General features: G+C 41.4%; 1 non-coding gene across 1 annotated transcript; it reads left to right on the top strand.

The window, feature by feature from the left end:
• Positions 1–6,985: 6,985 nt before the first annotated feature.
• On the top strand, positions 6,986–7,058 carry trnak-uuu (transfer RNA lysine (anticodon UUU)). The gene has a single exon. It is a non-coding gene; the product is annotated as a tRNA-Lys (tRNA).
• The last annotated feature ends 3,530 nt before the right edge of the window (positions 7,059–10,588 follow it).

The following is a 10,588-nucleotide window of genomic DNA, read 5'->3' as shown; positions in this document are numbered from 1 at the left end:
GGAGGACATCAGGTGTAACCGTCTGACCAGACAAGCTACTGCTGTTATGTTGACTGCAAGAGAAAGCACCATCTTTCACAGGTCTGTCTACATACAACATTATTACATCTGTTTTGATTTGTGGCTCTGTTGATTATCTGCATGTCAAGGACAAGCCTAACTCTCACTGAATGGTGCACATCTGGGCTGATGCCTGCAATTGAAAACATTGTGTTTCAAATATTGTGTATATATATTGAAAATAAAAAATACATTTACAGTGACCCTATTAGTCAATGAGCTGCAGCATATTTCTCTATGAGATGTGATGTTTAATAATTCCTTGTATTTGCTCTCTGCTATCTAATTAGGATTTGAATGTACTTTGAATGCCTTAATAATGAGTTAAATAGCATCATTGTGTGGATGTTAATATAAAACACTTTGTAATAGAGATTGCATGCTAATAAATTAAAAACATGGACTGCTTGTATTTAATTTGCTCTTATTTCTTGTCTGTTCTGCAGAGGTGTGAATGATGTCTTGGCAGCAATGCAGCAATATCAAGCTCTGTTGGTGACTAGTCTGAGGAGTCAGCTACAAACTGTATTTCAACATCAGGGAAGTGAACTTGAAAAGGAAGCGTTGGCAGTATTGGACCGGATTGAGGATCCATTCACATCTGTTTGGACAGCATACAGGCAGGACAATGTGATTAAGAACAATGTCAAGTGTGTGGAGTCAGAGCTTTCTGTTGGCTATACCGCCTGCTGCAGAAAAAAGGGACAAAAAGGGTTATTGCCACAGTTCCTGAATGTTTTCATTACATACCTCTGATTACAAGTTCAGAACAGTTATTGTCCCATCCAAAAGTGTTAGAACTGATAGATGAGCCACAAAAATACAGAAGTGGCTCTCTCTATGACATCATAGATGGAGAGCTCATGAAATCACAGCCTTTATTTTCAGCCCCACCTTCTGCTTTACAGATCATTATTTGAAATCTGCAATGCACGTGGATCTCATGCTTCCCAGAATAAGTTGCTGATGTTTTATTATACATTAGGAAACATTCATCCAAAATATAGATCAAAACCTGCTGCATCCGTCTACTGGCTGTTGCAAAGAAGAGTGAGTTGTCTGATTGTGGAGTGGATGGAATTTTGGGCAGGTTGTATGAGGACTTGAAAATGCTATATGATGGTGTTAATATTCAGACTGCAGCTGGTGAACGTGAAATATCTGGAGCATTAGTGTCGATATGTGGAGACACCTTAGCACAACATGAGCTTTGTGGATTTAAAGAGGCTGTTGGTTTCGCCTAGAGTAAGTGCCGGCAGTGTGAATGTTCATTTAAGGACACGCAAATGTATTTTGACCAAGACAACTTTGAACTAAGGACACTAGAAAGACATGTTCGGCAGTGCAGTGACATTGAGAAGCAAATACAGAGGATCTTAGGAACAGTTTAAAGACTACATTTGGCATCAACAGGAAGAGCAAGCTGGTAGAATTTCCAGCCTTTAACTTGATTGAACAAACACCTCAGGATATGATGCATGTAATTCTTGAAGGCATTGCTCCATCAGAAATAAAGTGTGTGTTAAACATTCAGTTCTTTTAGGTCAACTAGACTTGGATGCCCTCAATACTGCATTAACTGGATTTCCCTACTCTCCGCTTGATGTCAGACACAAACCAAGCCCTATAGCTTACAGCACATTAGCTTCAAGTGACAGTAAACTGAAGCAATCCTCAGGCCAAATGACTGTTCATTTATTATTGATACAGCTACAGATACTGAGTACTACAAATTCATCCTTGAACTCATAGAAAGTGTTCAGATGTTGTTTGCTCCTGTCATTGGTCTACAGACAATTAGCAGGTTAAAGAGACTGAACAGCATTTAAAACATCTGAAATGTCTTTTCCCTGATAACAATATTTATATCTGATCCATGCTCCATCGCAGATAGAACTCCTGGGACCGATGGTCCGTCACATGTGCATGAGGTTTGAATCAATACATTGTTTTTTCAAACAGTGGGCTGCAAAGGTCTTTAGTAAGGCATAATCAAATGTATGAGTGTTGTCAAAATGTAAGTCATCCTGAACACCCAATGTTTTTCAATGAGTGTGCATCGGGACCAACTTCAGAAATACGCAGCATGTCATATTTGAAAGAAAAACAAGGGCTTTCCTCAGAAATGATGACACAAACAATGCAGTGTCTGTTGAATGGATTCATCTAAATGGTAATAAATATGTACGGAGAAGACATTACTTGTAACTGCTGTTAATTCCAGTGATTTACCTGAGTTTGGACTCGTGAGCAACATCTATGTAATTAACTGGTGGTTATATTGTTTTGAGCTGCAGCAGCATAATACTGTCTGCTATGATAGAAATTACATGGCATATTCAATAGAGAGGCCAAACATGGCACAAGCAACTGAACTCATAACATCTGAGGATCTGTTAGATTCCACTCCCTGTTATAGTTCTACTCACAAGGATGTGACATGTCCCCACAAAATATTACCTGGCAGCTGTGCTTGGGCTACACAGAGCCTCATCTGAGAGGCTGTAACAGGTGCAGGTTTTAATCGGTTTGCCTCGGTGGTTTTCGTTGTTTCGTGATTGTTCTTTCTGTATGAAAATAACAGATCAACAGTCAGTCAAATGCTGATGCTGCAGTATACTGAACAAGCATGTTCTTTGCTACATTGTGATTCAGGGTGCAGGTGAAGCAAGGGTCATTTCATTTTTTGCCATTTTGGGTCATTTTGTTCTGTTTGTGGACAATGCACATTTTCAGCATGTTATTTGTATTATTTGTATGTTCTATAGACCAGTCTGCTGTCATTTTAACAAGATGCTGGATATGAACCAATTCTGTCAGGTACAGATGGCAGCAATGAAATAATAATAATAAAAAGTGTTCATTGTTCTTGTTTAGTTTTTCTTAAATTGAGGAGTTGTGTGAATGCTCTTACTCTTATAATAAGTCTTGTTGCTCCACTGGGATTTATTATAAAACATGTTTTCATCTGTTTCTGGTTCTTTTTACCTCAAAATTAGCTGAAATATCAAGAAAAACTTACCATACCTTCCTAAAATGAGATATAAAATCTAATGTAAAACAAGCTTGATGAGATTAATATTCTTTCTGGACAAACATTAAGACTCATTTCCTTGATACAAGTTTTTTTTTTACTTTCCTTGAAATTCCTTCTTTGCAGTGTAAGAAGGTATATATATATATATATATATAGGGTATAGCTGTATATAGAACACAATATGGCTGCATGAATATGAGATTGGGACGACATGTTGCCACACAAGTGGCTGGCATAGATGTAAGTATTTACCATAACTCAATAACACGCTTCATACCGATGAAGTGTGATGGGATCATTCCACACGGCACACCTGATGAAGGGTTCAGAGCTCCAGTGAACAGCTACCAAATGTAAATGTAGCACTCAGAACCACCTCCAGGACTTTGATCTGCTGGATTAGTCATGGAGGAACCAGGAACAGGACTCACCTGGACATGCAGCTGCTTGTCAGCCCTTTGTTCCATTATATATGAGCCAGCAGAAATGTGTGTGTATGAAAATGTCTACAGCTCCCGAATGGTTAATGCCACACTTTTGTCCAAACACTTGAATTAAAGCAGAAAGTCTGGACTTCACTCACATCTTGACTGTTTCATTTCAGCTTCAATCAGGAGGACTTCTCTGGCCCACAGAGCTCAGCTCTGGTCCTCTGGTTCCAGCCTTGGTCCTCCACTCACTGTGATCCTTTGTTGTACCAGGTGTAGTTTTGGTGGCTACACATGTGTTCACAAACTGTTCTGTTGTAGCAGCTGAGCTTTACTCCAATCCACTGTCACCACAAACACTTTCCCCTCTCTGTTCTTCTTCTTCCTCTGCCTCTTCTTCTTCTTCTGTGGTGTTTTCTGGCAGCTGACATCCACACAGTGACATTTCTGCCTCCTCCTGTCTTCAGTCAGACTGTTTCTCTCACAGTCTGTAGAGAGAAGCTGACATTGTTGCACTGATTAACCTCAACCACACACACCTGTGTGAGCCGCACCATCATTCTAACAGTTCCATTGTTACACTGAGTGACAGCAAAGCAGTGAGCCCCCTGCTGGTGATCAGCTGCATGTACCAGAAGCAGACAGAGATTTCTGATATGATGTTAAAGGTGTCACAGAGGAGGATCCGACTGTCTGACCTCTGATTCTTCTGTCAGCATCAGACACATCACAGTTTGATCAGTTTTCAGATCACACACAGCAGCATCAGTAACACTGAGCAGACATTACACACTCCATCAAACACACACACACACTGCTCACTTATAACAGGGATAATAAGTAAAGTTCTTTACAATAAATTCACATTCACATGTTATTATCACTTCACACATGGCACAGTATATATGGCAGAGAGTTAAAGGTGGAATATGTAGTCAGAGTAATACCAAATATTGACACTAGGTGGCAGCACTTCAGCCTCCATCCACTGCTGCACTACCAGCACCACTCTCAGTGCTTTTTGTTTCCATTGACTGTACAACATGATTCAATCCATGTTATTTATATGACAAACTATGTGTAGTGTTTCTATGTGTGTAGCTGCCATGTTGCTCAGCTTCCATTGGACACATATACTAGATGGAAGCTGCAGCAGGATTGGCTGATGACTGATCACAGGTGTGAACAATCAGCCGGTGACGAGTGGAGCAGGAGCAGCTGCCCATGCTGCAGAGACACAAACAGCAGCAGCACTCTGTGACCCATGTCCACTCTGTGTGTCCTCCAGACAGTCTGGAAACGAGAGGAGACAGAACATTATCATACATGTTGCATACGAAAAGTCACATGACATGCACCACTGTAAATAAAGGAAATCACATATTTTTAAGACACTTAGAGCATAGAGCCCAAGAAATAATATAATCTAAAGCTATAATCTAAAGAGAGTAGAAAAGTGTGATGGATTGATTGTACCTGATTCTTGGAATCTGTCAAATAGAATTTGTGGGTTTTGTGGGGAAAATTGTGCTTCATGTGAACTGATAAGAGAAGATTTGCCTGAACGGTTGATCTGTGGCCTGCGGCTCGCTTGGCCTGGTCCTGATCGATTGCTCATGCCTGCAGAGGCAGGAAAGGGGAGCTCACAGGCGATTCTTCATTCTGCATAAAGCTGCCAGACAGGAAGAATCGCATGTCAGTGTTATTATTGACAGCTCTTCCCTTTTCAGGTAAAGAAACTCTTGTAACTGTGGCCTTATATGATTAAACACTTTTGTTAGTTCTGTTAGTATCTTAAGTGACTGCAGACAGTGTTGTTAGATGTGTTTATGTTTTACAAGTGTTCACAAAGCGAGAGAAACATGTAATAGCATGTTGCTAACAGACGCTAATTCCATGTTGTCTGTGTTACCTTAAAGCTAGACTCATAACCAGAGAGTAAGTACGCTTATATGAAGTTATGAGGTTAAGTTGGTTACATGTGTGACTGTGAAATGAAAATGCATTTGTTTATTTCTGAATGGAATGTTATTCTATTTATATTAGTGCAGCATTTTCAGCTAAACCTTTATTTTACTGATTTGAACACATTATTTTGAAGACTAACCTGTTTAAGACAGATGAAGATGAAACCGAACGTGTGTATATGTACATTTCATGTACTTCCAGCACTTGTACCTCTGTACATAATTATTTTTGCTGAATTCTGCATAAAGCTGCCAGACAGGAAGAATCGCGTGTCAGTGTTATTATTGACAGCTCTTCTCTTTTCAGGCATAACATTTTGGAGGCACCGCTGGGATGGATGTGGCAAGGACTGGCTGTTTCAGATAGACGTCCCTGATCATTATCCAACCCCTCACATCTTCAGCCGGAGTGGACAGAGCGCGTGGTGATTGACCGACTGTGCAGAGAGAGACCCGCTTGCAACCCGAGGTCAACTTTGAGTGCCAGGAGAGCAGCATTGTCTATTCTTCCCAGGAAAAGGTTCTGCACCACACTAACACTGCCCACAACCTAGAAAAAAATGGATTCATCAGACCTGGAAGCTTTGAAGTTAGAAGTTGGTTCTTCCTTGTACACACTTCCAAGAGACGCTTTAATTGAGCTTTGTGACTTTTTAAGTATTGCTGGACCAAAGCATGGGAAGGTGTCAAGCAAAAGCCGTCCCTCTTATTGACAGCTCTTCCCTTTTCAGGCATAACACAAGACCACTTGCCTTTTGTTTTGTTTAGTCTGCACCTGTAGACATCAAAGGGCCACACATGCATAGTGTTGTGTTTAGCTTTATAGAAAAGGTAAATAAAGGTAATAAGTATGTAAGTATGTATTCTTTATGTGTATAGGACCACAAAGTTGAAGCCCATGCGGAAGTGTCAAAACTTGTAATTCACGCCACAACCACTGGGGGCTGGCTCCAAAAGCGAGTCATTTCCCATAGACTCCCATGTTAAAATGGCCGACTTCACAGCAGAAAAAAACATGTTTACAGCCTGGTACAAAAAAACCACTCTGGTCTCAGATGATAGGTTCTCTTCTAGTGTCAATTGTACAGGGGGGGGGGGGTGAATTTTTTTACAACTCACTCGTTTCAATGGTATTTTGACTTAAAATTACGCCTAATTATGGGCGTTGCCGCTTTGAGTGACAGACAGTTGACGTATCACAACGTGAGTTTCCTGCTTCCACGATTGCCCGCCCCCCTAAACCCCGCTCGTGCTCCCCCTTTTTGTCCATATTTGGAGTTTTGGCGGACATGACGCTGCCAACATGGCGGCGGTCATCAACGTCCTGGAACCTCCCACCGAGCTCTTCAGAAACAAACGGGTGATGTCACAGAAGCTCTGTCCATAGTTTTTACTGTCAATGGTCTGCACACACAGGAAGTTCATCCTTAATGATTGCTCTCTGTTTCAGTCAACCTGTGCGCACAGAATTAGTCTCTGAAACAACATGTAGAGCCCGGATAGCTCAGTCGGTAGAGCATCAGACTTTTAATCTGAGGGTCCAGGGTTCAAGTCCCTGTTCGGGCAGAAAGTTTGGTGTGTAGCAGCAAGTAGGAGTCTTGAGAAGGAGGTGGAAGTGCACACATTCATTCAAAATGGCTACCTTACATAGCTGCTGCCTCTCCTTCTCCCTCCATTTTACACTTACCCCACCATACACCTCACACCAAATGCAATACATATGTACATGGAATTCCTTCTTATTAAAAGCTAAAAGCTGTTTTAAAACTCATAACTAAAATTGTCCTTCAATCAAACGATACCCTCCCCCCCTGCACCTATTTCCTGAGTGGACTGGTCCGGAACTATAAATGCCTGCTTGTTACAAGAGGGACTCTTTTGACTGTCACCCCTGGCAACAACAAAAGGTAAGAGCTCACACACCATCACACATTAGCGCTTAAACATTCAAGTCACATTAACCAACCCACAATCCGATCATTGTATAGTTAATTCAGCATCTGTTTCTTGTGTCCTACAGATAATACCTACAGCTAGTGATGGGTTTTCAAGGCTTTGTTGAAGCTTCGGCACCTGATTCAAGAAAAAGGTTCATTACTCGAGGCTTCATTGACACAGTGCTGGAGTCGGACATCTAGTGGTGAATAAAATGAATTGCGGTGTGTGTTATTGGTTCATGGATTGTTTGGGATTTGGATCTCCATGCACATGCACACTAGTGTAGTCTCATTCGACCACACTACATGGTTGAATGGTTTCAGGCTGACACAATAAAACACATTAAACTTTCAGTTTCACTGCACGAAGTTGTTATACAAAGTGACATTTGAAGTCAGGGTGTCCGCGGGGTCTTAAAAAGTATTAAAAGTTGATAAATCAACTGTGGGAAAATGAAGGCCCTTAAAAAGTATTGAAAAGTCTTAATCCCCATTTCATGAAGTTTTATTGTGATTCAAGCTTTGACTCCAGAAAGTTCCTTGAATATTTATTTTCCTCTTTGCAATGTCACCCGATGGGGAAAAAATATCTGAGTTTGTGCCGGTGCGACCAGCTGTTAGAGGGAAATACATTCTCTGTGACTCTCCCTGTGTCCAACAACAGACACACGTCAGGCTCATATCATGGTCTGAACCAATCAGAGACGGTGAAGGGCTGTTGACCTGTTGTTTCTGTTGACAGCATGACAATGATGCTGAGGCAGAGCGCGCTCTGGGCTGAGGCCTTAGCTCGGCCATGGTGCCTTCAGGGAACATCGGACGTGTGGTCAGTTAAACTTAACATGCGCTATCTATCGTATTGACGTGACTGGCTGCAAAACACTGACACCAGGCAAAGTTGTAGACAGTTACGCATCAAAAGGGAGAATATTAATAATTTGTGGAAGCGATAAGATGCTAAACACATCATGCAGGCCTCCTGGCGGACCCTGTAAGGAACTATCGGCTGGCTGTCACTCTCTTCCTGCTCTGTGCACCAGAGAAGTAATAAGCGTCAGTGCTGAGTTACAGCAAGAATAAATACATAACATCATCAAACATGGCAATTACTGCAGGTTAGATTTGCTAAAACCAACAAGGGCAGCGATGCTACACAGCCAGTTAGCACTGAATCTTTATTATGACTCTTCAGTGCATTTCCTCTGGTGTTTACAGAGCAGTCTGTGCTCCCTACAGATATTCAGCTACCTCACATCACCAGACACCTACCTGCTCTACTTTAGTTCTCATGAAGTATGAAAAGTCCGGTCCAAACGGATCTTGTTCTTATTTCTGCCACCTCAGGAACACGAACAGATTTCTCTGTCCTCGTGGAGTCTTTCAGGCTTCTGTCACGTCACTCCGCCTCCTCCATCTAGTCTGCGTTCACTCGAAGCCACGAGTGAAGCTGAGTATAACTTAACTACCCCCCCCCCCCCCCCCCACAAATTATTTGTAATTATTTTTTTGGATATTAAATAATAACCCACGGCCCTGCTGTATTAATGTATTACATATTATACTAATGTGGATTTTTTTGTACAGTTCTGATGACTGTGGAACAGGGTAACCACTCTGCAGTAATTCTTTTCACAATCAATGCAGTTAACACGTCATGTGTAACCAGTTCTAACAGTATAAAAGTGAATTACAGTATAATAATGATGAAATCTGGACCAGAACCAGAAGAAACCAAATTGGACAGGAGCCACTGTGCTGAGCAGCAATAATGAGGCAGACACAAGAGGAACAGTTGAGCAGCCACTCTTATATTATTACAAATGACAAGATCATTTGTCTGGTTTGTACAAAAATATCAAATAACTCAAAGAGTTAGGAAAAGAAAAAGAAATAGTGTGCACACTATAAAAATGACAGATTTCCCGTTGGGGCCCTTAAACCAAAATCACAATGGTCTCAGGTATATGGGTTGTAGAGTTACGGCAGTTCACCTTGTTCCAAGGATGCTTGTTCTGTGATGTAAGTGTGAATGGGTGTGTATACGTGGATATCTACTCGGTGCTGGAATCTCTTCAGGGGACTTGGCTCGCCATCGGTTTCAGCACAGATGTTGGTCCTGGACAACATCCGTCCTCAAAAAAACCCTGACCTACAGACCAGGTCAGAAAATGACATTCAACACCATGAATTCTCAGATGCATCATTCAGGACATCAAATGTCAGAAACATAAGTCTTTCCATGTAACTCTGACATTAATCTTAATCTCTATTCAAATCTCAAATCTAACTTTCAGTTGTACAACATTCAGTACATCTAAGTATATCATTTCTGAGAACTTGGCATTAAAGTGCTCAAACATTCACTACTGTTCATGTGAGCAGTGTTTCAATAATAACCATTAACATTCAAAATATGATTTATCATGACTATGAACTATGAAAACAATGTGCCAATAACAGAACATTACTCATCCTGAGTTCAGGTTTAGAAGTAGTATAAAAGTGTGCTTCACACTCTATACATCGGACTTCAGACACTGCTCACAGTCCTGCCACCTGCAGAAGTTCTCGGATGACTCTGCCATTGTGGGCTGTACCAGCAGAGGTCGGGAGGCGGAGTATATGAGTGTGGTGGACACATTGACAGTAAAAACTATGGACAGAGCTTCCCCATAGCGTTCTGAAGAGCTGTTTGGAAGCCCGGTGGGCGTTTCTAACCGTAGCCATCTTGACAGTGCGTCACTCCATGTACCCCCCCCCCCTCCCGGATCTAAAAATGGACAAAGAGGTGGGGCTGAGTCAGAGGGGCGGGCGGTATTAACACACCCACTTAGCTCCGAACTCGGCGAGAGCTAAACCTAGCATGTTTAGCACAGGCTAATCGCGCTCGGCGGAAGTTGCTAGCCGGCTAACTACCAGGATTTGCTTCACTTGGCTTCCCACTGTTCCCTGTTGCAGTTCATTTAAGAGGGGTAAGTTAACATCCGATTGTGCAAGTGGAATTAATGATATTCAACATAAAATTAATTGTATATTTTTACATTAAATCGAAGTCTAATCGATTACAAATATGGTTATTAGTACTCGTTTGCATCCTTAATAGACTATTAGTTCATCATATTAAAAGTAGAAATTAAACATCTGCTATTCAATTCTCAA

This window comes from Parambassis ranga, unplaced genomic scaffold (assembly GCF_900634625.1).
Source record: "Parambassis ranga unplaced genomic scaffold, fParRan2.1 scaffold_22_arrow_ctg1, whole genome shotgun sequence".
NCBI lineage: Eukaryota > Metazoa > Chordata > Actinopteri > Ambassidae > Parambassis > Parambassis ranga.
This window is presented reverse-complemented; position numbering and strand designations above follow the sequence as displayed.